The sequence below is a fragment of the Chiloscyllium punctatum genome, chromosome 21, assembly GCF_047496795.1.
Source record: "Chiloscyllium punctatum isolate Juve2018m chromosome 21, sChiPun1.3, whole genome shotgun sequence".
NCBI lineage: Eukaryota > Metazoa > Chordata > Chondrichthyes > Orectolobiformes > Hemiscylliidae > Chiloscyllium > Chiloscyllium punctatum.
This window is the reverse complement of record NC_092759.1, coordinates 73,980,281-74,005,985: the sequence shown is the minus strand read 5'-3', so window position 1 is coordinate 74,005,985 and position 25,705 is coordinate 73,980,281.

The following is a 25,705-nucleotide window of genomic DNA, read 5'->3' as shown; positions in this document are numbered from 1 at the left end:
CTTAACTTTAATAGTGAACACTAAACAACAACTATTCACAAATACAAGCCCCTCTTGTCTTAGCTACTTATAACTGATTCCAACTTTGTGGAAATATGCTGTTCTAACAACCCACACATTTACAATCTCAAGACCACACAGTCTCCATCTTCCCCACTGTGTTCACTCTTCCAGCTGCTGATCTCCCTGGGTCATGTTTTATTTACTGCAAGTAGGTTTGACATGACCATGTGTCTTTGATAGAGAGTGTTTGAGATGGCTAGTTAGCAGTCCCGCTCTACAGCAGTTACCCTGTTGTTGTATAGCAGTGGCTCTCCCTCTAGTGTTCAAAATACTGAGTTTATATAATCCCCATGATATAATAATTCACATAATTTGATTGCTTTGCAGGTGTCCAAACAATAATATTCACATTCTGTTGGCTTCTGGTATCCTGAACGTTAGTTAAACTCTTTGCTTGTATTTGAATTGTTGTCAAAACAGCAAGAAAAACTCAGCTATCAATTTCCTAACTAATGGTGACATGTGGAACAGTCTGACCTTTAGCTGGCATCTATGGTTGTACTTTCTATTCAGCAAAACCCATTCTGTCTTAAAGTGACCTGACATGCTTTTGGCTTCATAACACCTCCCCACTTTAGGAAAAAAAAAATGAACCATCAGAATGAAAAGGCGGCATCATTTATTTTCTTCTAATTCTTAATTCCATTATTATGAAATACAAAAGTATTCATCCCAGCTATACCATGCATATTACTTCTGCATACATATATAACACTACAATAAGTCAAATCTTATCTCAACTTTTTCCTTTATATCCACGAAAACGCATCTGCTATCACATTTTAGGACCCACAGCATGTACATTTTGTGGGATTAAAGTCGGGAAGATAAGACTCCAATGAAATAGTGTCGTATTCTGGTCTTTAAATATTCCAAAAATTGCGAGAGGTTTGTCGTTGTCCACAACCATCTCCGACAATTCCTTTGTCATATAAACATTAAAATAATATCAGTCCAAAACGTAATCATTATTTTTCAATAATGGTGATTTTCATTTTTTTTCTGGTTGATAGAGATTTTTCGACAAGTACCCAATTGGCCATTTAATTCCAATGTCATCTTTCTATATCATTACATCTCCGACCGCTATATCCCGAGCATCAAACACAATTATCAAAGGGTTTCAAAATATTTGGTGCAGATAAAGCTGGTGTGGTAATTAATCCTGCTTTAAAATTCTCAAATGCTTCCTGCCATTGTTCTGTCCACCACAATTCTGTGTTCTTCTTTAATAACTCCATCAGTGGTGCCAATATGCTGCGAAAGTTTGGAACAAACTTCCGATAGAATCCATTCAGTTCCAAAAATCATGCATCTCTTTCTTCGAGGATGGTCGTGGAAATTCCTCAAAGCGCTTCGTCTTTGTGTTTCATGGGGTCAACCTTCCATGTCCAATGTAATGTCCTGAGAATGTTCCCTCTGCCTTCGTGAATTCTGTTTTCGTTAAGTTTATTACCATGTTTGCTTCTTGTATTCGTTCAACACGCTCTGCCAACTGTAACATGGGAGCTTTCAATCACTTGCTAAAGATCACTACATCATACAGATAAATTGCACAATTTGTTCATCTGGCCGCAACTCTGTTCCTGAGTCTTAAATGTGGCTGGAGCATTATTCATTCACATGACATACTCGATAAAGTTTTTGTCATACCCGATATCTTTACCAGATAGTTTAACTGAATCAACACTTCTTTTAATTTGAAAGGGGCCACTAAACCTGGCTTTGAAGGGATTTCCTACCACTGGTGACAATACTAATACGTCATCCCCACAGGAAATCATCAAAGTTTTAGAGTTTTTTTATCTGCCACCTGCTTCATTCCATGCTGTGTCCTCTTCAGGTACTGTTTACATAACTCACCTACTCCATCTAACCTCTCCCTCAACTCACATACATAATCCAAGTCTGAGATATCCGGCTTTGGTCCTGTCAGTTTATACTTGATTAATTTCAAAGGACCTCTCCCTTCATGTAGGGATATTAACTCAAAGGAATTAAACTGAGTAGATGTATTTGGGGCATCTCCGATGACAAGCAAGTTAATGGGACACCTTTATCCCTATCATTCAGGCAATCTTGATCGTACGTTGTTAACATGGTCTTCAGTGTCTGATGCTAATATCCAACGTTCCCTGGGAGTCAGGATGGGACGCCCTTGATTTGAAGTTCTGTATGCCTAAGCTATCCATGACTTCCTTAAACAGCTGAGCAGTAAAATGAGACCCTTGGTCTGACTGAATCTCTCTAAGTAGCCCACAGCGAGTAAAGAAAGCTGCCAACTCCTCCACCTCCCTGTTTGCCTTAAACACTCCAATAATGGAATTGCCTCTGGCAATCTTGTGGACACATCCATTATGGTCAGCAAATATTGGTTTCCACTTTTATTTTAGAAAGGGCAGCTATACAATTAATTATAACCCACGTGAAAGGTTATTCAAGTGCAAGAATTGGCAACAAAGGTGCTGGTTTTAATACAGCCTGTGATTTACCTACGATTTGGCATGCATGATGTACAACAAAAATTAACCACGTCCTTGTGCATTCCAGGTCACTAGAAATGCTTCCGTACCTTAGCCTGAGTCTTCTGTACACCTAGGTGGCCATCTGCAGTTAGTTCTTGTGCTAAACATAATGCTGTATGCTACCGGTAACACAATCTGGTTCACTTCAGTCCATTTCCCTTCTGCACTGACCTAACGAGGTCTCCGTTTTAATTTTAGGATTCTATCTTGAAGTTAATAATGTGCGAAAATACATTCTGATTCTGTCTCTCACTCTCTCTTTCTCTCTCTGTATATATGTTCTACGTCCATTAGCCTTTCAGGATTAAACACCTCTGCCTGACCGTCTACCCTGTTCAGGTTTTTCCTACACCAAACAGGGTGTCAGGTAACTGAACATAAACTCCTTTGTTTCTTTCTTTCATTTTTCCTTCCTGCTGTAAATTATGACAGTGGGATCTTGTTACTACACTGTCTGCAAAAATTCCTGGGTATTTTTTCTTTTAACTCCCCAGCTCCTTCGTCTTCCGTTGCCTTCTCCACGACAAGTGGTGCCTCTCACATCTTGGATCCCAACTACAAGAACAAACTGTATTCCTGGAACTGACACTGTCGCTCATTCTCACTGTTACTTCCCCAATCTTGATTTGGCATTCCAACCTGATGTTACACAAGGGAATGCTTAATTTCCGTCCCATTCCACAAATTATCACGCTCTTGAATAATATGTCACAAAGAGTGAAAATACTTCCATCTCTTACTATAAGAGGCCGAGAGAAAGTGAGGACAGCAGACGCTGGAGATCAGAGTTGAAAATATGGGGCTGGAAAAACACAGTAGGTCAGGCAGCATCCAAGAGCTATAAGAGTTGACATTTCAGGCATAAATCCTTCATCAGGAAAGCTGGGGGTAAGGTAGGGGCAAGGGGGCTGAGAAATAAATAGGAGGATGGGGCTGGAGCTGGATGGACGGGAGCTTGGAAGGCGATAAGTAGATGCAGGTGGGGTGTGATGGAGATAGGTTGGAGATGAGGGTGAAGTGGAAAGGTGGTAGGACAGTTGGAAACCGCAAACTATACAGCATCAACATCAACTTCACCAATTTCCAAATCTCCCTTCCCCAACCTCATCCCAGATCCAACCGTTCAAATTAGCACCACCCTCATGAACTGTTCTAATTGTCCATCTTCCTTCCCACCTATCGACTCCACCCTCCCCTCCGACATGTCAGTATCACTCCCACCTACATCTTCCTAGGCCCTTCCCAGTGACCCTCCCACCAGCCCAGATCCTACCCTCCTATTTATCTTTCAGCCCTATTACCCCCCACCCCCCCGCCACAATCCTGATGATGGGTTTATACCTGATATTTCGACTGTCCTTCTCTTAATATGCTGTCTGATCTATTGTGTGTTTCTGGCAGCTCACTTCTCAACTATTGGAGACTGAGCAGTTCCCGTATCTCACAAAATTATTATTTATTGTCCTCCTTCCCCCCACCCCCTCCCCCCACCACCTTCTCAGTAAACTTCATCCACAGAGGCGAATTCTTTATATAGACCAGACACTGACTCTATACCTAGGCTGTGCACTCTCCTGTAGCTCCTTGGAGACTTGGGGTCTTCTTTACCAGGTTCACTAATGCCACTGTCTTAACTTCTTTTATGGCATCTTTTCCTAAAGTGTGTTCCTTCAACGCCCAGCACGGTGTGTCCCAGCTTACTGCAGTGAAAACACCTTTTCCCAGTGCCCTTCTTAAACCATTGGCACTGTAATTCTATGTGTTCCACTCCGTTATAGTGAGTACACCTGAGGCCTTTCACCACCTTACAACCCCCTTGCGCCTATTTTTCACCTGTGGTAAACTATTGCCAATGTGCTTTACTCTATGTTTTGCAGTGTAGGATCTCCCTTTCTCCCAATTTTTATCCCTCACAGGATGAAAATCCTCCCAGAAGCAAAATTTCATCTCATGCACCAATACATATTTACCTGCCATTTCTGCCACGCTTCTCACTTCTTGAGCTTTCTGTTAATTCACATGAATTCTTACCATCTCTGGAAGTGAGTCTTTAAACTCCTCCAGCAGAATAATCTCCCTTCGACCTCACAGGTCTTATCCATTTTTATGGCCCGCACCTATCTATCAAAATGACTGTGTTTAATTCTTTCAAACTCAACATAAGTGTGACTTGGTTCTCTCTCTATTTTTCTGAACCTTTGTCCATATTCTTCTAGTACCAACGCATCACCACTCAAAATAGTTAGATTAACATCTGCATAGTCTCTTGAACCATCATCTGACAGCGCTGCACATGCCTCACTAAATGTGCCCTGCAGCTTTGTCTGAACTAGCATTACCCACAAGTTCACAGGACACGCCATCTACTGAGCTATTTTCTCAAACAAAATAAAAGAGGTTTTGAATTTTTTTTCACCGAAATATGGCAAGGTATTAACATAGTTGTATATATCCCAATATTCTCCCTTCATCTCCATCCTGTTTATTTAACTTTCTTGTCTAATTCCCAACTTCTGAATTTCAAATTCGCTCTCTCTTTCTTTAGCCTCTCTTTCTCTTTCTTCTCTCTCTGTTTCCGTCTCTTTCTTTATTTTCTAACTCCAGTTGCCATATTTGCAATTTAAGTTTTCTCTAACTCTACTATAGTTGCCTGTTTCTCTGATACACCAAAGTGCTTGACCAACTCCATTACAATTTCAGCTTTCCTTTTGTGCCTGGTTAAACCCAATTCCAACCTATTTGCTAATTCTAAAAATATTCCTTCTTCTGTCTTTGTAAACTTCCTTGGCAAATTTGGGAACCTCTTTATTAATGTTAAAAGCAATTTCTCTCACTTTTAATTTAACCAACTACAAGTTAACAAAATTAAATGCATTTTCCCACCGGTTTTATTTGAAGATCTAGGTCCCTAATTACTACGTGTTGGAATCAGCTGGGAACTTTTGTACCCAAAATCTGTTCAAATCTGTCCAAATCCCATACCACAAGGCCACAAACTGTTATGACATCAATTTCGAAACCCTCTGTTGATTAAAACCACACACCCAGAAAAGCTCACCTCCCCTCGTAATCTGTTAAAACACAAGAACTCCCAAATGCCACTAATAAAAGTAAAATAACAGTTTATATTTATGCAAGTCAGCTGGTTGTGCGTGAAGGATTGTTTTCAGATGTTTCAACACCATGACGAGGTAACATTGTCAATGAGAGTCTCCGCTGAAGCACTGGTGGTATGTCACGCCTCTCTATTTATAAGTCTTGGTTTTTAAGGTGGGTGATGTCATTTCCAGTTCTTTTGTTTTACAAGAGAAGATAGATAGGATCTAAATTTATGTGTTTATGGATGAACTTCTGGTTAGAATGCCATTCCTCTAAGAACGTCCTTCCGTGTCTTAGGATGTGTGTGCGTTGTCCAATCAAAGTGGTGCCTTTCTTTGTTTTTATGTATGGAACATAGTGCCAATGTCGTGTCTTTTGGTATCCAGTTGGTGTTCATGTATCCTGGTAGCACGACAACAGGACCATTTCGATGGCGGAAAAATAATGTTATACACACTGTTTAATCAATGTGTATGTGTAGATAAGAAACATTTTTCTTATGTGCACAACAGTCAAAATGAACAACGGAGTCACAGTTAGCGAAAAATGATGCATATACCAGCACATGATGTATAAAATTTATAAAACTTTATTAGATGCTCATCTAAAGTGATATGTTCCCCTTTTCTTAATTTTCCCTTTTTTTCTGGAATTCTCGACTTTAATCTCTCATTCTCATCAGGATGTGTATTATTAATTCTCGCTTCTGGTATCCGAACTTATTTCAGTTCATCCAATTGCTACCGGGAATTCAATATATTGATCTTCTGGGTTCTTTCCAAAGTTAGTGCCTGTCATATCATTGGAGATACAATTTCTGCCATCACACACAGCATTTGAACACATTGCTCTGTTTTACATGCACTACACAAAGGACCACAGCACACAGGCATTGCCACAACATTGAGGGATGTACATGTAAAACTTTCAATAATCAAGTTTTTTCATTTTTCACATTTCCTCATGTATATCCTCTCTCTCGTTCTCTCTTTGTATCTAGTTAAGAAATTTACCAATTATTCTTCACATCCCTTCTCTTAAAACTCCTCAATTTAGTTTATATCTATTGCTCTCTTCGTGATGTCATGTGATCATACTTGAGCTTTATTTACTACAAAGACATGTGGGAGGAGTTGGCCAGAGTTAATTGGTAGGGGAGCCGAGCAGGAAAGACCATAGAGCAGCAATGACAGGAGTTTATGGGTATAATTCGGAGGATATCAGAAATTCATCCCAAAGGAGATGAAACATACTCACGGGAGGACAAGGCAGCCATGAGTGATAAGGCATCAAACCAAAAGAGGAAACATACAATGTGGTGAAGATGATTGGGAATCCAGGCAATTCATTGGCTCTGAAACTACATAAGGCTGGCATCACTAACACTACAGAGCTCTGAACCATGGTCAGAGAGAGACACAGAGGGAAACGCATTCACCTCAAACACAGAAGATGGCATTACTGAAGGAAAACTGCAGATGAATTAAGTAATTGCATAAAATCAGTTAAATGCTTTTGCAGAATGTGTCAGATTGGAAGCATGACCCGGGGAGCGACCCTCAGCAGAATGAGAGATTCAAAATGGAAGTATTTCCACATCAGTAACCAGAGATGGTCACTGAGTACAGGGCTGATGCGAGAATGGGTCTCAGTGAGAATTCGGGAACAGACAGCAGAATTGCACTGCAGATATTGCAGCTCAAAACTGCGTATTTTTGTAGTGCTGTAAACCACAGCAGCAGGAGAAGCAGAACAGCATTCAACCACAACCTGTAACTTTTCTCCCCAGGGATAATCTCCTCAGTCTGTCATGACCATCAACACGACATATGTTTTGGTAATGACTGTGGGTGAACATGTCAGGGTGAGAACCACGTGAACCTAAACCTGATGCTAACACATTAAAGCTACAACACTTGACAAACAGATCTGATCGAAGCTCTGCAGTCCTGCCACATGCAGTCATAAATGGTGATGGAAGATTAAACAAATGACTGGAGGAGAGGATTCCATAAGTATCCCCATACTACATAACAGAACTGCCATGTACACCAGTGTAAAACACAAGGATGTCATATCTGCACTATTCTCAGCCAGAAGTGTTGAGTGGATGATCCACCTCACTCTCGTCATGATGGCCACAGAATTACGGATGCCAGTCTTCAACCAATTCGATTCATTGCACGTGACATGGAGAAACAGCTGAACACAGAAGATACAACAAAGGCAATGAGCCCTGGCACCATTCCTGCAATAGGATTGAAGACTTGTGCTGCACAACAAGCCGTGTCCCTGGGGAAGCTGTTTCAATCCAGCTCCAACTCTGACACCTACCTGGCAATGTGGAAAATTTACTCAGCTATGTCCGGTCCTCTAAGAGGAGTATAATTACAATCTGACCAATTACCACTCCCTCAGTCCTATCACGACAGTCACATTGGTGGGAGTTCTTTTAGACAGAGCTGTCAAGCAGCAGAGAAATAACCTGCTCAGTGTGGTTTCCGATAGGTCCCCATGTGGAGATGGTCCTGTTGTGGAAATGTCACTGGATTACTAATCCAAACCAGGATAATGGTCTGGCAGCTGGTGGAAATAAAACATAAATGATATAATATTAAGATGCAAAATCTGGCATCAGTAACCGTGACCTTGAAGCCAATGTCGAATGTAAACACCAATTTCCTTCCCCAATGTATTTTCAGGAATTGAGTCTCCTGTGCTTTCCTGGTCTGGTCTAAACGTGACTCCAGACACACAGACATATGATAAACTTTTCAATGGTCTCTGAATCAGCCAATCAAGACACTCTATTGTCTCAAACTGCTTTGAGTTCTTAAAGGATATACCTGGACAGAACAACCAGCCGCAGCCGGTATCGGAAAAGGGAACAGGAAACGCAGGTCTGTTGTGTCCTGCAGAGACCTCCTTCCTAACATCCGAGAGTTGTGACAACTTTTACAGAGTTTCCCACAGACTGCGCAGAAACATCAGGAAAGGAGTAGGCCATTCAACACATTGAGCCTTCCTCATTGTCGTTCATGTTCAAACATCTCCACAATGCACTTATCCCACAAAATGAATATATCTGTTAATGTGATTAACCTTGGAAAGCTATAAAATAGGAAGTGCAGTAGTCCCTTTGGTCTGTCGAGTTTGCTACACAATTCAATATAATGATGTCTGGCTCTTTATTTCCACACCATACTCCTGCTCACCCAACATCCCTTTACTGTATCTAAATCCGTATTTATATTCAGTGTCTTGACATCCAGATTCGGGCACATTCGCCACGTTCACCACTCTCTGAATGCAGACATTTTTTCTCATCTCATGCAGAATGGCCTATCTGGAGCTAGTACTGTGGTCCCTTGTGTTAGACACCATAGCCTGGGGAATAATCATCCCTGCTTCCAATCTGTCACACCCTGTCAGAGTTTTATATATCGCACTGAGATCTCCACTCACTTTCCCATGGAATACAGCCCAGTTTTCCCAAACTCTGCTCCCACAATAAGCCTGTACTCCCAGAGATCAAAAAAGAGAAAATTCTGGAAAATCTCAGCAAGTCTGGCAGCATCTGTAAGGAGAGAAAAGAGCTGACGTTTCGAGTCTAACTGACCCTTCGTCAAAGGGTCAGTTGGACTCGATATGTCAGCTCTTTTCTCTCCTTACAGATGCTGCCAGACTTGCTGAGATTTTCCAGCATTTTCTCTTTTCTAGTTTCAGATTCCAGCATTTGCAATAATTTGCTTTTAATCCCAGAGATCAGTCTGGTCATCCTTCACTGCTCTCCTTCAATGACAGGATTTCCCTTTATGAGGTACGGAGACGAAAACTACACACAATATTGCACAATGTTTGAGATGGTTTCTCACCAACGCCCTGTAGAGCTGCAGTAAGACACGCTTACTCCTGCATTCAAATCACTCTGAAATGAAGGTCAGCACACCATTTACCTTCCTAATTGCTTTCTGTTCCTGCAATATTGTTTTCAGTGACTGGTCTCCAGGGAGTTCCAGATCCTTTGCAATGTTACAGCTCCCCAGTTGGTGGGTCTATGTACACTGGTCAGCGTGTCAATGCCATTCGCAGTATTTATTTGTGGGTTCAGAACTCACTGCACTGCAGGGACCTCGGACAGCTGCCAGAAGGAAACATCAAAAAGAAGCATGCGTCCCTTTGTAGTTCAACATGTTTCAAACAATCCCTTTTTAAACGATAGGCTTCCAGTCTATTGTTCCCGCCAAAGGGCACACCATCACCTTTACTCACCTTGCTCTCCATCTGCCACGTATCGGCCCATTCACTTCACTTTTCTTAGTCAGCGAGAAGCTTTTGTGCAACCTCCACACCCACTCACAAGACAACATCATTTAGTGCTGTCAGCAAGTTGGGATATATTGTATTTGATGCCCACAACCAAATGTTTAATTGGTATTGTGAACAGTTGGGACCCGAGCACCGATCCCTGTGATACCGCAGCAACTTTCCTCTGTTAAAAAAAATGTTGTTTTTCAATTTATTTATTTCGTGAATCTGGGTGTGTCTGGCTGGTCCAGCATTTGCTGCCTGTTCCTGGTTGCTCTTAAAAAAGTGGTGGTGAGCTGCCTTGTTGAACCGCTGCAGTCCACTGTGGATTCAGTGATAATAGCACCATTGAATGCCAAGTGGCAGTGGTTAGATTATATTTTAGTGGTGATGGTCACGGTCTAGCATTTGTGTGGCCTGAAGATTACTTGCCATTTGTCAGCCTGGATACTGACCAGATCTTGTCGCATTTGGACATGGGCTGATTCAGTATCTGAGGAGCCACTAATGTTGCTGAACATTGTGCAATCATTGGCGAACATCCACACTTCTGACCTTTTAGTAGAGGGAAGGTCATTGACGAAGCAGCCCTGAAGATGTTTGGGCCTAGACCACTGCCGGAAGGACTCCGACAGACTTGTTCTGGAGCTGAGTTCACTGACCTTTATCAACCATAACCATCTTCCAACGTGTCAGGTATGATTCTAACCAGTGGGGAGTTGTTCCCTCGTGCCCATTGATTCCAGTTTTGCTAACACACCTTGATGCCACACTTGGTCGATGGCAGTCTTGTTTTAAAGGGCTGTCCCTCTCATTCCACATCTGGAATTCAGCTCTTTTGTCCATGTTTGAACCAAGGTAATGAGGTCGGGAGGTGAGTGACACTGGTGGAGCCCAAACTGGGTGCCATTGACCAGGCTATTGCTGAGCAGGTACTGCTTGAAAGCATTGACACCTTCCATCACATTACTCATGATCGAGAGTAGACTGATTGTGTATTAATTAGCCGGATTGGATATGTTCTGCTTTTTCTGTATAGGAGATACTTAGGTAATTTTCCACTTAATTGGGGAAATTTCATTGTTGAAATGGTATTGGAACAGCTTAGCTCGGGCAGTGAGAAGTTCTACAGCACAAGATTTCAGGACTATTCATGCCAGAATGTTTTCAGCATGTGTCCCCTTTGGGGTATCCAGTGTCTCAACCGTTTCTGGATATCGTGTGGTGTGAAGCAAATTGGCTGATGATTGACAACTGAATTGCTGAGGACCATTGAAGTAGGCCTAGATGGACTGTTGCGAATGCATCAACTGTACATTTTGCACTGAAGTGCTGGCCTCTTCCACCATTAAGGATGGGGATACTTGTAGTATCTCCTCCTTCAATGACTTGTTTAATTGTCCATAACTATTCTCAACTAGAAGTGGAAGGACTGCTGATCTTAGATCTGAACCGTTGCTTGTGGGATCACTTAGCTCTGTCTATCGCTTACTGCTTATGCCAATTGGCACGTGAATAATCCTGGTTGGTGGCTTCTTGTTGACACCTCTTTTTCAGATATGTCTGGTGCTGCTCCTGCCCTCCAGCACTCTCTATGAATCCAAGGTTATTTCTCTGGCTTGATGGTAATTTTTGTGAGGGGGTATGCTAGGCCATAAGGTTGTGGGGGAGTACAATTCTGCTGCTATTGCTGACCCATACCACTGTGGAAACCCAGACTTTAGCTGTTAGATCTGTTTAAGTCTGGCATATGTAGCATGGTGATAGTGCCATTCAAACTTATGGAGGTTATTCTCAATGTAAAGGTGCGACTTTGTCTCTGCAATGACTCTGCGGTGGCCACGTTTACCGATACTGTCATGGACAGATTCCTCTGCAGCTGGCAGATGAGTAAGGATGTGGTCAAGTATGTATTTTCCTCTTGTTGGTTCCTTCACCAGCTGTCACAGACCCAATCTCTCAGTTATATCCCTTAGGACCCGAACAGCTCGATTAGCAATGCTGCTGCCGAGTCAGTCTTGGTGGTGGATATTGAAATCCCCCACTCAGACTACATTGTGCGCCCTTGCCACCCTCAGTGCTTCCTCCAAGCGTTGGTAAGCATGGAGGAATACTGATTCATCAGTTAAAAAAGGTGGTACATGGAAATCAGCGGGAGGTTTCCTTTCCAATGTGTAAACTAACGCCATGAGACTTCGTGGGATACAGAATCACTGCTGAGGTCTACAACAGTGAGAGCAATTCCCTTCCAACTGTATCACACTATGCCGCCTCATCTGCTGTGTCCGTCCTGCTGGTGAGACAGGACATATCTGGGGAAGATGATGGGGAGTCTGGGACATAGTCATGGTCACAGAATCACACCTTATAGACAATGTCAGGCTTTTGCTTGAGGAGTCTGTTTATTTCTATTCACTGTTTCCCGCCAGCTGTCCCATTCTAGAAACATGTCCATATCTTCGCACCAATTCACTAAGATTTGATTTTGCAAACTGGGCTTGGAGTTTTACCAAAAGAATTTCTGAAAATCCAAATGTTTTACACCCATTGCTTCTATTTCATTTGTCTCCCAGTCTGTTTCTCAAAAATAATTCCCATTTCTTAAATCTATGTTAGTGTTTTCTATGTTTATTAGTTCAGCCCCAATAATTTCTCCTAAACCATTCACTTATTATGCTTTATGTTCCATGTATTATATCGTTTTCCACACCAGACTTGGTTTTCCTAGTATTGGTAGAAAATTCTGTGAAGTCAGAACTGAAGCAGCTGTTTCATAGTTCTGCCATTTCCCTATTCCTCATTCTCCATTCTCTGGTTTCAGATTGGAAGGAAGCTGCACTTGTTTTCTGTTATTTCCCACATTGACATTATTTGACAAGCTATTACAGTTCAGTCTTATAACCCTTATGAATATACCCTTCAGAAACACAACAATTCCTGCCTTAGCTGTTCAATGACTGACCTTGGATAGCCACACACTCACAGGAGTATATATTCTGTACTGTCAGAAATACAGCTGTCAGAAATACAATAGTCCCACTTTCCTAAACCAGGCCGATAGCCGCGAATGATATGACACTTCCAAGTGCTCGTTCACGCACTTTTTAATGGTAGCCGTGATAACTCTCCTCTCAAGGAGTAATATCCTGACACCAACATCCTCTGGGTGAAAAATAACAATCTTTAAATTCTCACTAAACTTCAAACCGTTCACTTTAATAGTGTGCTCCCTTGTTCTTGACCATCTGACTAAAATGAACAGCTGCTGTCTATCCACCCTGTCCGTGTCGCTTATTATCTTATCCTCCTGAATCATGGGCCCCTCAGCCTTCTCTGCTCTAAAGTAAACAACCCGAGCTTACGTAGCCTCTCTCTGTAGCTGATATGCTCCATCCCAGGGAACATCCTGGTGAATCTACTCTGCACCCTCTCCGGTACAATCACATCCTTCCTGTAATGTGGATCCCAGACTACACACAGGATTCCATCTTGGCCTACCAGAAGACCTGTATAGCGCTTATAACGTACGCCCCAATTAATAAATGCTACACCCAAGGTCCACTTTTTAACTAACCTATTACCCTGTTCAGTCACATTCAGGGATGTGTGGAGATGCACCCTCTGAGCTTCCTAGTGTGCTGCCATTCATTGAGTCCTCGCCTGTCTGCTTCCTTCTTCCAAACTGCATCTCCTCATATTTATCAGGTTTATATCCCATCTTCCATTAATTCAATCCATCTGTATCTTTCTGTAACATAAGACTTTCCTCCTCACTGCCAAACAACCGGGCAAACACAAACTTACTTATCACAACCTCCACCCGATCCACCCAACAACAGCATCCCCCACCCCCATTCACATCTGCACCATTTAGGAATACCACAAATAACAGGGACGCAGCACTGATCCCTGTCGCACACCAGGGGATACTGATCTCCAGCCAAACAAACAGCCTTCTCCACCACTCCGTCTCCTGCCATTAAGACAATTTTCGTTGTATATTTTCACGCTTTTGGAAGGTCGAATTTGAAAGCTGAATATAGGATTAAGGATAGGATTCTTGGTAGTGTGGAGGAACAGAGGGATTTTGTTGTGCACTTCTTTCTTATAATAGGGCGACCAGAACTGGACGCAATATTCCAAGTGCGGTCTTACCAAAGTTTTGTAGAGTTGCAGCAAGATCTCACGACTCTTAAACTCAATCCCCCGTTAATGAAAGCCAAAATACCATATACTTTCTTAACAACCCTGTCCACCTGGGTGGCCATTTTAAGGGATCTATGTACCTGCACACCAAGGTCCCTCCTGTCAATGACCCGCTGCCGCCTACAACAGCCCTCTACACTGTCAACGACACCTCCAACTTTTGTGTCATCTGCAAATTTGCTGACCCATCCTTCAATCGCCTCATCCAAGTCATTAATAAAAATTACAAACAGTAGAGGCCCAAGGACAGATCTCTGTGGAACACCACTCACCACTGACGTCCAGGCAGAATATTTTCCCTCTACTAACACTTGCTGTCATCGGTTGACCAGTCAATTCTGTATCCAGACAGCTAAGTTCCCCTGTATCCCATTCCTCCTGACCTTCGCAATGAGCCTGCCATGGGAACCTTATCAAATGCCTTGCTGAAGTCCATATGCACCACATCCACAGCTCGACCCTCATCAACTTTTCTAGTCATGTCCTCAAAGAACTCGAATTCTGTTGCTGCCTCCTCCTTCTCCCAAGTAAAACACATGTGAAGTTCTCATGTCACAATCTCTCAGTGTTCTCCAGCTTCATATACAGATTGCCCCCTTGATTTGTGATGGACACTAACTGTTCACTGATTATTCTGTTCTTTGTGTGGTTCGTGTAGAATATCATGGGATTCTCGCGAACGGCACCTGCTTGCAGTTCTCAATGTCCTCTGTTATTCAGTCCCCTCTATGTTTCTAAGATTCACTACAATCACCTCTCATTATTTGAAATTCGAGATCACAGGCCTAGTGTCCCAATCAAACAATCTTGCCATTTTCGGGATTAATCTGGATATTGCCTTTTGCAGTTCCTCTATACTGAGTATATCCGTTTTTAGATGGGGACTCCACAGCAGTACACAATACTCTCAGTATTGTCTCAGCAACATGCTATGCAACGGGTGCATGACATCTTCTATAATCCAGTTACAATTATATGAATGTAAACATAATTGTTACTTTCCATTTGCATACGTTCTGCCCAATACATTCCACTTTAACTTTTCTGATGATATTAGTATGTGAGTTATTAAAAAAATGCTCCTGAATATCGAACTATACGTTATCCATTGATTCCTCATGGGTGAAGACTACAAGAATCACCTTACAACTATTACAAAATACTGTTTGCCATTTCTGATTTTCCTTTCATCGATGCATTATAGCACTCCCCAGTTATGTTATTACCTTCTAAATATCCAGTAGCATGCAGTTTGTAATTGAGACCAACAGACAACCGGCTGCGGATGATAAGCTACTGGTCTGTAGTTCACCACTCTCCATCTTCATCTGTTCTTAAACTGGCGGATAATATTTATTACCGTCCCATATCTCGATTGGCTCCCTTTTTTCGGGAATGTGTCGGAAAATAACATGAAAATACGTAATGCAATCAATATGATAATTGCTGAAATTATTGTATGAAGCAAATCTGGTCTGTCAGATTTATCAACACTCAATCCAGCTGTCCTTTCAAATGCTACCTCATCACTGATATGAATGAACTTAGACTTTATTTATACAAGTCCCATGGTCACTTTGTATTTCTGGGAGAATTTCCGGATATTCTTCCATGAAGACAGACACAAAGAATCTGATTCTTTTCCCTGTAATGTCTCTGATCTTCACAATAAATTACCCTGTCCGCACACTCACTGTTCCACGTTTGATCTTGTTTTTAGTTTTGTTTCTTACATTGTGAGAATCTTTATAGCCGTTTTTATGTTGTATCTTCGTTTGCATGCTTCTTCGCTTTTTGATTGTTATTCCCTCAGTTTATTGGTCCGAATTTGCGAGCTCCTATATTTCTCTGAATCCACTGGCTAACTACAACACTTGGCATTTTTACTAAGCTGCTTCCTTTGATCTAATAAGTAGATGGCGGGATGTGAATGTGATAGCTCAGAGAGGAGGGTGGAGTGGTTAGGTGGGAAGGAAGAATGACACATATGAACATTCTAGATGGCGGTGCCGAGTTGGAAGGTTGGACTGGGATAAGGTGGGATTTGGAGAAATGGAGAAACGGGTGAAATCCACATTGATCACTTGTGGTTGAAGGGACCCACGGGGGACGATGAGGCTTTCTTCCTCCATTACTCAGGTGATTAGGGTTTGGTGATGGAGGAGGCCCAGGACCTGCATGTCCTTGGTGGAGTGGGAGGGGGAGTTAAAGTGTTTAGGCACAAGTTGGTGACGTTGGCCAGTGTGGCTGTACCAGACATGGTCTCTGAAATGATCCAGTGCCCCAATGTAGAGAAGACCACTTTGGGTTTAATGGATGCAGTAGATGAGGCGTTCTGTCTCCCTTCATCACCTTTCACTTTCAACCCCTTCTTCATTTACCTCTCACTTTCCAGGCTTCCTCCCCCTTCCACATACCCCTCCCATTTATCTCTTATTCCTCCCCCCATCCCCAGTCCACAAGCTTCATTCCTGATGAAGAGCAAATGCCTGAAACGTCGATTCTCATGCCACTAATATGCTGCCTGACCAGCTGTGATTTTCCAGCAGCACATTCTTCGATTCTGACCTCCAACATCTGCAGTCTCCACTTTCTCCTCACAACTTCATTGCTGATATGAATCAGATTCATAATGGTTACTTCAAATAAAACAAAAACTGTTGTGTACACAAACATCAGAAAACCAGTACAGTCCGCACCGTGCTTCATTGTCGATCATGCAGCCTAACAACAGCAGGGACTCCTATTTGATTCCAATCTCGGGTGACTGTTTGTGTGGAGATTGCAAATTCTCCCCGTGTCTGGGTGGGCTTCCTCGGGTACTCCGGTTCCCTCCCACAGTCAAAAGATCCGCAGGTCAAATTAATTGGCCATTTTAACTGCCAATAGCGGTAGGTGCATTAATCAGAGGGAAACCGGTTGGGTGGGCTACTCTTTGGAGGGTTGATGTGGCATTTTTGGCCTTAAGGGCCTGTTTCCATACTGTAGGGAACCTAATCTCAAATAAAAAAAGTTGTGGTCACTTTTCCCAAAAGGTCGTTTACAGCAAAGTTTTTAATTAGCTCTTCTGATCATTCTACACCAATTCCTAAAAAAAACCTGATTTCGACCTCGGTGCTCGAAATAATGTTAATGCAAGCCATCTCCCGCATGCTCATGAAATTCTTTCTTCCCAGCATTAGCATTCAATTGGGTTAACATAGCTTAGATATAATTTAGACAGCACATTATTTCTGCAGTCCCCACAAACGTGTATATCCCATTTCCTGCCTTATAAGACGCCCAACATTTGGATTGCAGCTTTCACTTTAATATATAACTCCCATCAATGTTTGCTTCTCGTTGCTGTTTCTGAGCTCCACCTTTCAGGGTTCATTGAAACCTCAGTGAAGTTAGTTCTGGCGAGACTAATGGTAGAAATGATCTCGCCACATCATTTATGAACTTCTCAAGCTTTATTCCGAGATTTTATCCAGATTTCCTATTATGCTGGTGAAGTAGAGAAGGAAAACGATTTTTCAACAATGCTGTGTATTCCCCGCGACAGCTGAGACAGCTCTAACCTGGGTGGGCACCTTACAGCAGGCTGGTAAACCGTTGCTGCTACTGTACAGGTTCTTAGTGAGATCACATCTGGAGTACTGTGTACAGATTTATTCTCTTCACGGAGGAAAATATATTGTTACATTGGAAGCAGTTCTGCGATGGTTCCCTCAACTGATTCGTGTAATGAAGCTGTTAGTTTATAAGGAAAGGATGGTCAGGTTGGTCCAATAAACATTGGACTTTACAAGAATGAAAAATGATCTTATTTTTACATAGATGACCAGAAGGTGTGAGCAACCAAAGCCAATTACACACATAATGGAGAAATCCATGCCATTCTCCAGGAACAACACAATGATATTCAGGTTTTCAACACTGTGATTCCGAACAGGACGAGACTATTCAGCCCTTGGAGACTGATATGCAGTTACAAGAGAAGGCCAATCAGCCCCTGGAGCCTGTAACACTGGACCCAGAGTAGACCACAACGGACCAAAATCCTATTGCACAGCAAACGGATCAGTCCATTCAGCCCCTGCACGTCTGTTACACAGGAAATGGAAGAGTCCACACAGTGACTAGAGATTGTTATGCTGGGATAACAGGAGGCCATTCGGCCCCACTGAGCCTGTTACAAGTGAATTGGATAAGGATGCAATCTATCTGAGACTTTTCATATGAGAAAGGCAGAGGTACTTCAGGCACGTGTCTGTTGTAAGGGAGCAGGTTAAGACCAATCATAGAAGACCTCGTCCCATGTCAGGGATGCATGAGGAGACCGTTCAGTTTCTCCAGCCTGTTACGGACGAATATGTGAAGACCCATTATCACCCACCCCTCTAACACATCAACAGGAGGAGGTCATTCTGGCCTTGGAGCCGACAAAACGGGAGCACCCAAAAGACGTCAGCCCATCAGGTTAGGACACCAGCAGGATGATGAGTCCATTCAGCTACAGATGGCTCTTACACAGCAATTGGAGCAGATCTCTTAAAGCCTTGTGCCTGTTAAACAGGAATTCAAAGAAAACATAAAGGTTTTCGAAAGGGAAAAAGTTATAATAATGGTATACATTAGAGAGTAAAGTTTAACGATAAACTATAGTAATTTAAGACAAATTGTTAGAATCCATTGTTCAGGACATTTGCAAAGTTACTCCACACTCCGTCAGAGTCAACATGGTTTTACGAAGGCTAAATCATGTTTGAATTGTTTGCTTGAGTTATTTAAAGATGTCACAAACAAGGTGGATCGTGGGAATTCTGGAGATGGACTATATCTAGTCTTCCAGAAGGGATTGGATATATCACTTGTCCAAAGAGTAAGCAGTAAAAGCAGAAAACATGGGTTTAGGAGGAATTTATTAGCTTGGATGGAGGATTGGTGAACCAATAAAATGCAGTCAGATGACATTTTCTTTTGACAAATGTACCTTGTGGGGTGCCACTGATTTCAGTACAGATGCCTTAACTATTTGTCATCAATATTATTTCACGGTTGACAGGATAGAAAATACTACAACCAATTTTTCAGATGATACTAACATCGGTGGAAAATTACATCGGAATGAGGATGTAAGAGGTTCAAAAATGAATATGGATAGGCTGGTTAAATAGGCTAACATTTGGCAATGAAAGTTAAAGTGGATAACTATGAAATTATTAAATTTGACCAGTGACATAGAAAGACAAAATATTATCTAAATGGTGAGAAACTTTAAAGTGCTCAGGTGCAGAGGGGTCTATGTGTTCACGTGAATTTCACAGAAAACCTGCATGCAGATACAGCAAGTAATGGGAAAGGCAAGTGTAGGTTCCGTTTTTATTCGTAAAAAGATAGAATAGAAAGGTAGGGAGTGTTGCTGTAGCTACGCAAGACTTTAGTGAAGCTGCAACTGGAGTACCGTTTGGGTGAGGAAGGGTGCATTTGCATTGGAGGTAATTCAGAACGGGTTCCATGGGGATTCCAGAAATGAGGGATGAAGAGAGATTGAGCAGTTCAGGCGGATACTCTCAAGTTTATAATAGTGAAAGGAGATAACATTGAGGTCTGTAAGATGCTAAAAGTAATTGAAAGTGTAGATGTGGAGTGGATATTTTTTCATGTGCCGCAATCTACAACAAGAGAGCAGAAGATTGGAGATGGCAGGAAAGTGGAACACAGGCCGTGATGAGGTCAGCCATGATTGTATTCAGTGGTGGAGCAGGCTGGAGCGGCTGAATTGCTGACTGATGTTCCTTGTTCTTATTTAGCCTTTCGAATGTGTTACAAAGGAATGGGCGAGGACTGGTTATCAAACAGGAAGCTTACACTCCCGAAAAATCAGTCTACATCAGTTCGACAGAACGTCACCAGTGATGTCGACACACTGGGAGATGATGGATATGTCACTCAGTCCTGCCTGGAAAGTTCAGGATCATAGAAGCTGAATGAAACAGTGACCCTAACAGCCACTGGCAGCACCGTTCTCCCCCAGTGTGAAGCTGCAGGTCGTGTAAAAGGGGGTGACACCGCTCTGTGACCAGCTCCTTGTTCAGTCAGGGCTCCCTCACACTCTGCTCCTGGGTAAAGTGGAGCTTGGGAAGCTGTCCCTAGAAAACCCGTGTTGGATAGAGCAGATCCCTTTCCCCACACACACTCACTCCGTGGGTTCAGAGCTTCCCATCTCTACAGCTTCTGCTCCATTTATTGTTCATGTTACAGACCCAGGTACTGTACCTACAGTCCCCAGGCTCCATCCAGATTTGGGTCAGCAAATCATCAGGTCTCCCTGAATGTGTGAGGCAGCTCACAGCGCAACCTCCAGCAAAGCACCCCCAGCCCCTCCACTAACTTTCCAATAACAGGAGTCAGTCGCAAGCCCCTGAGCTACGAGAGTTATGGATCAGACGAGACCCCCATAAAGTATTTTAAGAAGGTTGCTTTAGCCCAAACTTTTCCTTATTTTAACCGTAGATATGCAGTGTGAAGCAAAATACCATCTATTCAAATGCATTAGTTAAAATTCAGTCAAAGAAAAGAACAATTGGGTTAGTTTATATGTTGGAACACATACACAAACAATAGATGCTGTACCTTCTTGGTAATCAACGCTTGGCACAAAGGAAAACTCAAATACAAATTGTTACGTGCAATTTTACAATCCAGAAAGAAACTACATTAGAAGAGATCTCAGAGAGAAGAGCAGCTGGGGATCATGCATTGAAAATTCCAACCCTTCCGTGACCCCAAGCAGCCGCTGAATGCTGCAGCTAAACACAAAACGAGTAGACCTGGTCTGGTCGAGCTGGCCCCTGTCCTTTCATTGTTCCCATAGTTTTAATAAAACCTAAAGGCCTCCTCAGTTATTCTCTTCAGTCGTTTTCAGGCGGCAGTTCGGCATCACTGCCTTTAAGACCTGTCTTCAAAAACGACCAAGAGAAAATAACCTTTCTAAAGTGACAGTTTCGTCAAACCTCCCCCTTTGAAAAAACTGAACCATCAGTATTCAACTGCAGCTTAATTTTAAGCCCCTTATTATTACTCTATTAGTTAACTACAACACATTTGTATGACATTGACACTAATCACGCAAACATTCACAACCTCATTCAATTTCAGTCAGTTTACTCCCGCCACAACATACCTCTGTCTTTCTTCATCCAAGTCTCGACAACTTGGCAGCAAGTACAGTTTCTTGTCCTGTCACCTGCATAACTTCCAAATTGAATGGCAACAATTGTAACATCTATCTGAACAGACTGGAAGTATTCTCCCTAAATTTGTCTGAAAACTAATAGACGTTATGATCAGTATATAGATTTTGCTCAGGCATGTTGTTGGCAATGTAAATGCTGAAATGTTGCAACGACATCACCAAGCTCAAGGCCACCTTCCCAATTGTGAAATATTTTTGTTGATGGTTTCACCGGACACTCCAACCTCAGGTTATATAATGGAGCTCTTCTCATCTCTGTCATAGTCATACTAAATGACATATCTCCTTATGTCTCAGCATAAACGAGTTATATGCTCCTACACCTGTTAATGCTGTAACCTCTTTACCTGCTACTTCTGGCCTACGCCAGTAAACCATACGTTCACTGGTATATGTTTTAAGAAGTTCTCGCACATCCTTCTTAACCCTTCAGATCTTTGATTTATATGCCAACTTGGCATCATCAGTCTCTGTAGCTTCTATTCTTGCCATTGTAACTCTCTTCTCTTCCAAATGACTCAGGAAGTCAATATTTGAACTACTCCCAAGTAAGAATCTCTCTAAGAGTGTCATAGGTTTGCTCTGCTTTTACTGCCCTTATCTATCTTTCAAAATTACTTTGACTGACTTTTTCAAACTCAATGTATGTTTAAACAGGGAGCCTTTTTTAAAAAGTTTCTTGAAACGCTGTCTGTAGGCTTCTGACACAAGCTCATATGCACTTCAGATGGCTTTCTTCATCTTCTCATAACCCTCCCCCTTCCCCAAGATACTTTCTCTGAAATGGATGCAAATACCTCAACCCTGATACCTTTTAGCTATGTTTGGATCAACTAAATCCACATAGTCACTGGACACTGCATTCGTTTATCCACTTTCTTAAATAAAATTAAAAAGGCATTTACATCCTTCTCATCAAATGTTGGCAATGCCTGGATATATTGAAACAGATCTACATCAGGTCTTTGGCTACCATCGAGTTGCTCATCCTCACGAATCTCCTCATTTCAGCCTATTGTCTACTTTCATCTCCGCGTTCTAAGTCGACTGTTCTCTCTAATTGCTAAATGTATGGATAAATGGCTCATGCCCGAAACGTCGATTCTCCTGCTCCTTGAATGCTGCCTGACATGCTGCGCTTTTCCAGCAACACATTTTCAGCACCAGTCAATGAAGGCAAGCATGCAGGTACAGCAGATATGGAAAAAGCTAATAGCATGCTGGCCTTCATAACAAGAGGGATTGACTATAGAAGCAAAGAGGTTCTTCTGCAAATGTACAGGGCCCTGGTGAGACTGCACCTGACACATTGTGTCCAATTTTGGTCTCCAAATTTAAGGAAAGACATTTTGGCTATTGAGGGAGTGCAGCGTAGGTTCACAAGGTCAATTCCTGGAATGGCGGGACTATCTTATGTTGAAATATGCTTGTATACCCTTGGATTTAGAAGACTGAGAGGGGATCTGATTGAGTCGTATAAGATTATTAAAGGATTGGACATTCTGGACGCAGGAAACATGTAGGCTATTCCCACCACACTAATAACACTGCATGGATACAACACTGTGGACTGATTCCCTCCAGACAAACAGCAGGGCCACCCACTCCCACGATCCTTCCCTCTGTCCCTTTCTCCCATTCCAGACGAAGCAGCCTGGAATAGAACAGAAAGAGCCAATCCAGGTGGTGGGGTGCTCAACATCCGTTCCCTCAACACCTCCCCCCCGCACCCCGCCACGTGGGGAGGGGCCTGGTATGAGTTGGAGAGGACCAGACGCCTCGTGTGGAGACTCTGAAACATTCACGTCCCACCGATCGAGTAAGGAGCAATGTTCAGTGAAGGGCAATTCTCACTTTAAACCCACTGGAAGCTCCGTTTCCCCCCGGCACAACTTAGAAGCCGTGGCCCTGATGCCATCTCCCTTTTGTGTCGACATGGTACAAATGGTATCCCCACCGTCCCGATGGGCAGGAGGGTGGGCTCACAACACATCGTCACCACCACCTCCCAGGAAGGGAGCACGGAGACTCCCTCCTACACCTCCCCCTGTAAACAGCTCAGATACAGAAAATAATTTGTGATATTTACTGCTCTCTCCACTTGTCCTGACATCTTCAATAATATGTGCTCATATGCACCCAGCGCCCTCTACTCCTTTATAATGGTACAGAATGTTTTATATTGTCTTTCAGATTTATTCCTACCAAGGTGCATCACCTCACACTGTCTGCATTGATCCTGATCTGCCATAAACTTGAATACTACACCAAGGTGTCATTGTTCTGCTGGATTTCCACACTGTCCTCCATAAACGTTACAATTATTCCAGATTTGGTATCTGCAAACATTGAAATGGTCCTACAGTCACACTCCATGGATAATTACTGACTCACTCACTATTTTGAGCAAGTGCAAAACTAACACACTCACTGAGGACAGACTTAAATACTGGCAAACACCAGACAGAATAATTGAAATATTGACAAGGTCAACATGGAGAAAGAGAAATACTGACAGACAATCCATGTCTTTATTAGTTTCTGTGTATTAGTGAGTGTCTCTAAGATTCTGTATTAGTGTGTGTCTATCTGTGTGTATCAGTGTGGAACGAGTCTGGCAGTCTTTATGGTGCTTAAAGTTATGTAATATCCCCCTGACAAGAGATCTGAGGAAGGGTCCTTTCATTACTGTCTACTGATGCTGTCAGACCTGCTGATATTTCTGTTGCTGCCAGTCAATGCTGGCCTCGCCACACCACTGTACAGGTGGGAGTGGAGGGTGAAAATCGTCAGCAATTTAGTTTGGGAGGGACAGAGGGAGGGCAGCAGCTCACAGCACCATCAACACTCACACACAGACACACACGCACACAAACACACACAAAAACACAGACACATACACGCACATACACAGACACACACACACACACACACACACACACACACACATAAACCCACACACCCACAGACCCACAGACACACATACACAATCACACACAGACACCCACACACAGACACATATACAAAGGCACACACACACACATACACACAGACACGCACACACTCACAGAAACAGGCACACATAGACGCATACACACACACAGTCAGACACAGACACAAACTGAACAGAATAGACACACACATACACATAGATGCAGACACACATTCACAGAGTCAAACACAGATACATTCACAGATGCACATACACTCTCAGGAACAGACACTCATGCATACACACAAACAGCCGCACACAGACGCACACACATACTCACAGAAACCCCACACCCACACACACTCAGATGCAGAGAGACATCCTGCTACTTGGATGCTGCCTGAACGGTTATGCTTTTTCAGCACCAAACACTTTCAACACAGAAACACACACATACACAGTCACAGGCACAGACAGACAGACAGGCACATAGACACACACATTGATACACGCAGACACACAAAAACATCTTGCAAAATTCCACGTTTAGTGACATACTCTTCCAAATAATCTTACATGTAAGAAAGGATTGAAAATTCCTAAAATACACCAGCAGAGCATTGTATAGCATCACTTTCAACAAAAGAGCGATAGGGAGGAAGGGAGGCTTGGAAACCTATTCAATGATTCACCCAAAAACAAAACAGTTCCCATTGCACACAGATGCAGATGTAGAGATACAAACACACACACATTAGTGCAGAACACACAGATAGATAGATACATTGTGATACACAGATAGACACACAAATCGACAAGTGCTGATATACATGGAACCATTGCGTTATGCAGGGGGGTTGAAAACAGATCTGTCAGCTCATACACTAAATGCTAACGATAATCTCAAACTAAAGTAGCCCCACGTTCCTGCGCTTGGGCCATATTTTTCCAAACATTCTCTTATCCTTTTACTTAATAAAATGTCATTTAAACATTGTAACTTTTCCCACATTCATCACTTCTGAGGATGCTCATGCCATACACGAAGCAAATGATGTGTAATCACAATGTACATCATAGGTCTTGATCAGATACACGTAAGAAATCTGGGGGAAGCTCGGGAAGTGACTGCTGAAAATCTTGATGGGATTTTCTTATCATCAATAGCCACATGTGAGGTGCCGGAAGGCACGAGGCTGACTAACGTGGTGCCATTATTAAACAAACTGGCAAGGAAAGGCCAGGAAACAAATGACCAGTGCGCCTGACATGGGTGCTGGGCAAGTTGTTGGAGAGAATCCAAACGACAGGATTTAGATTCATTTGGAA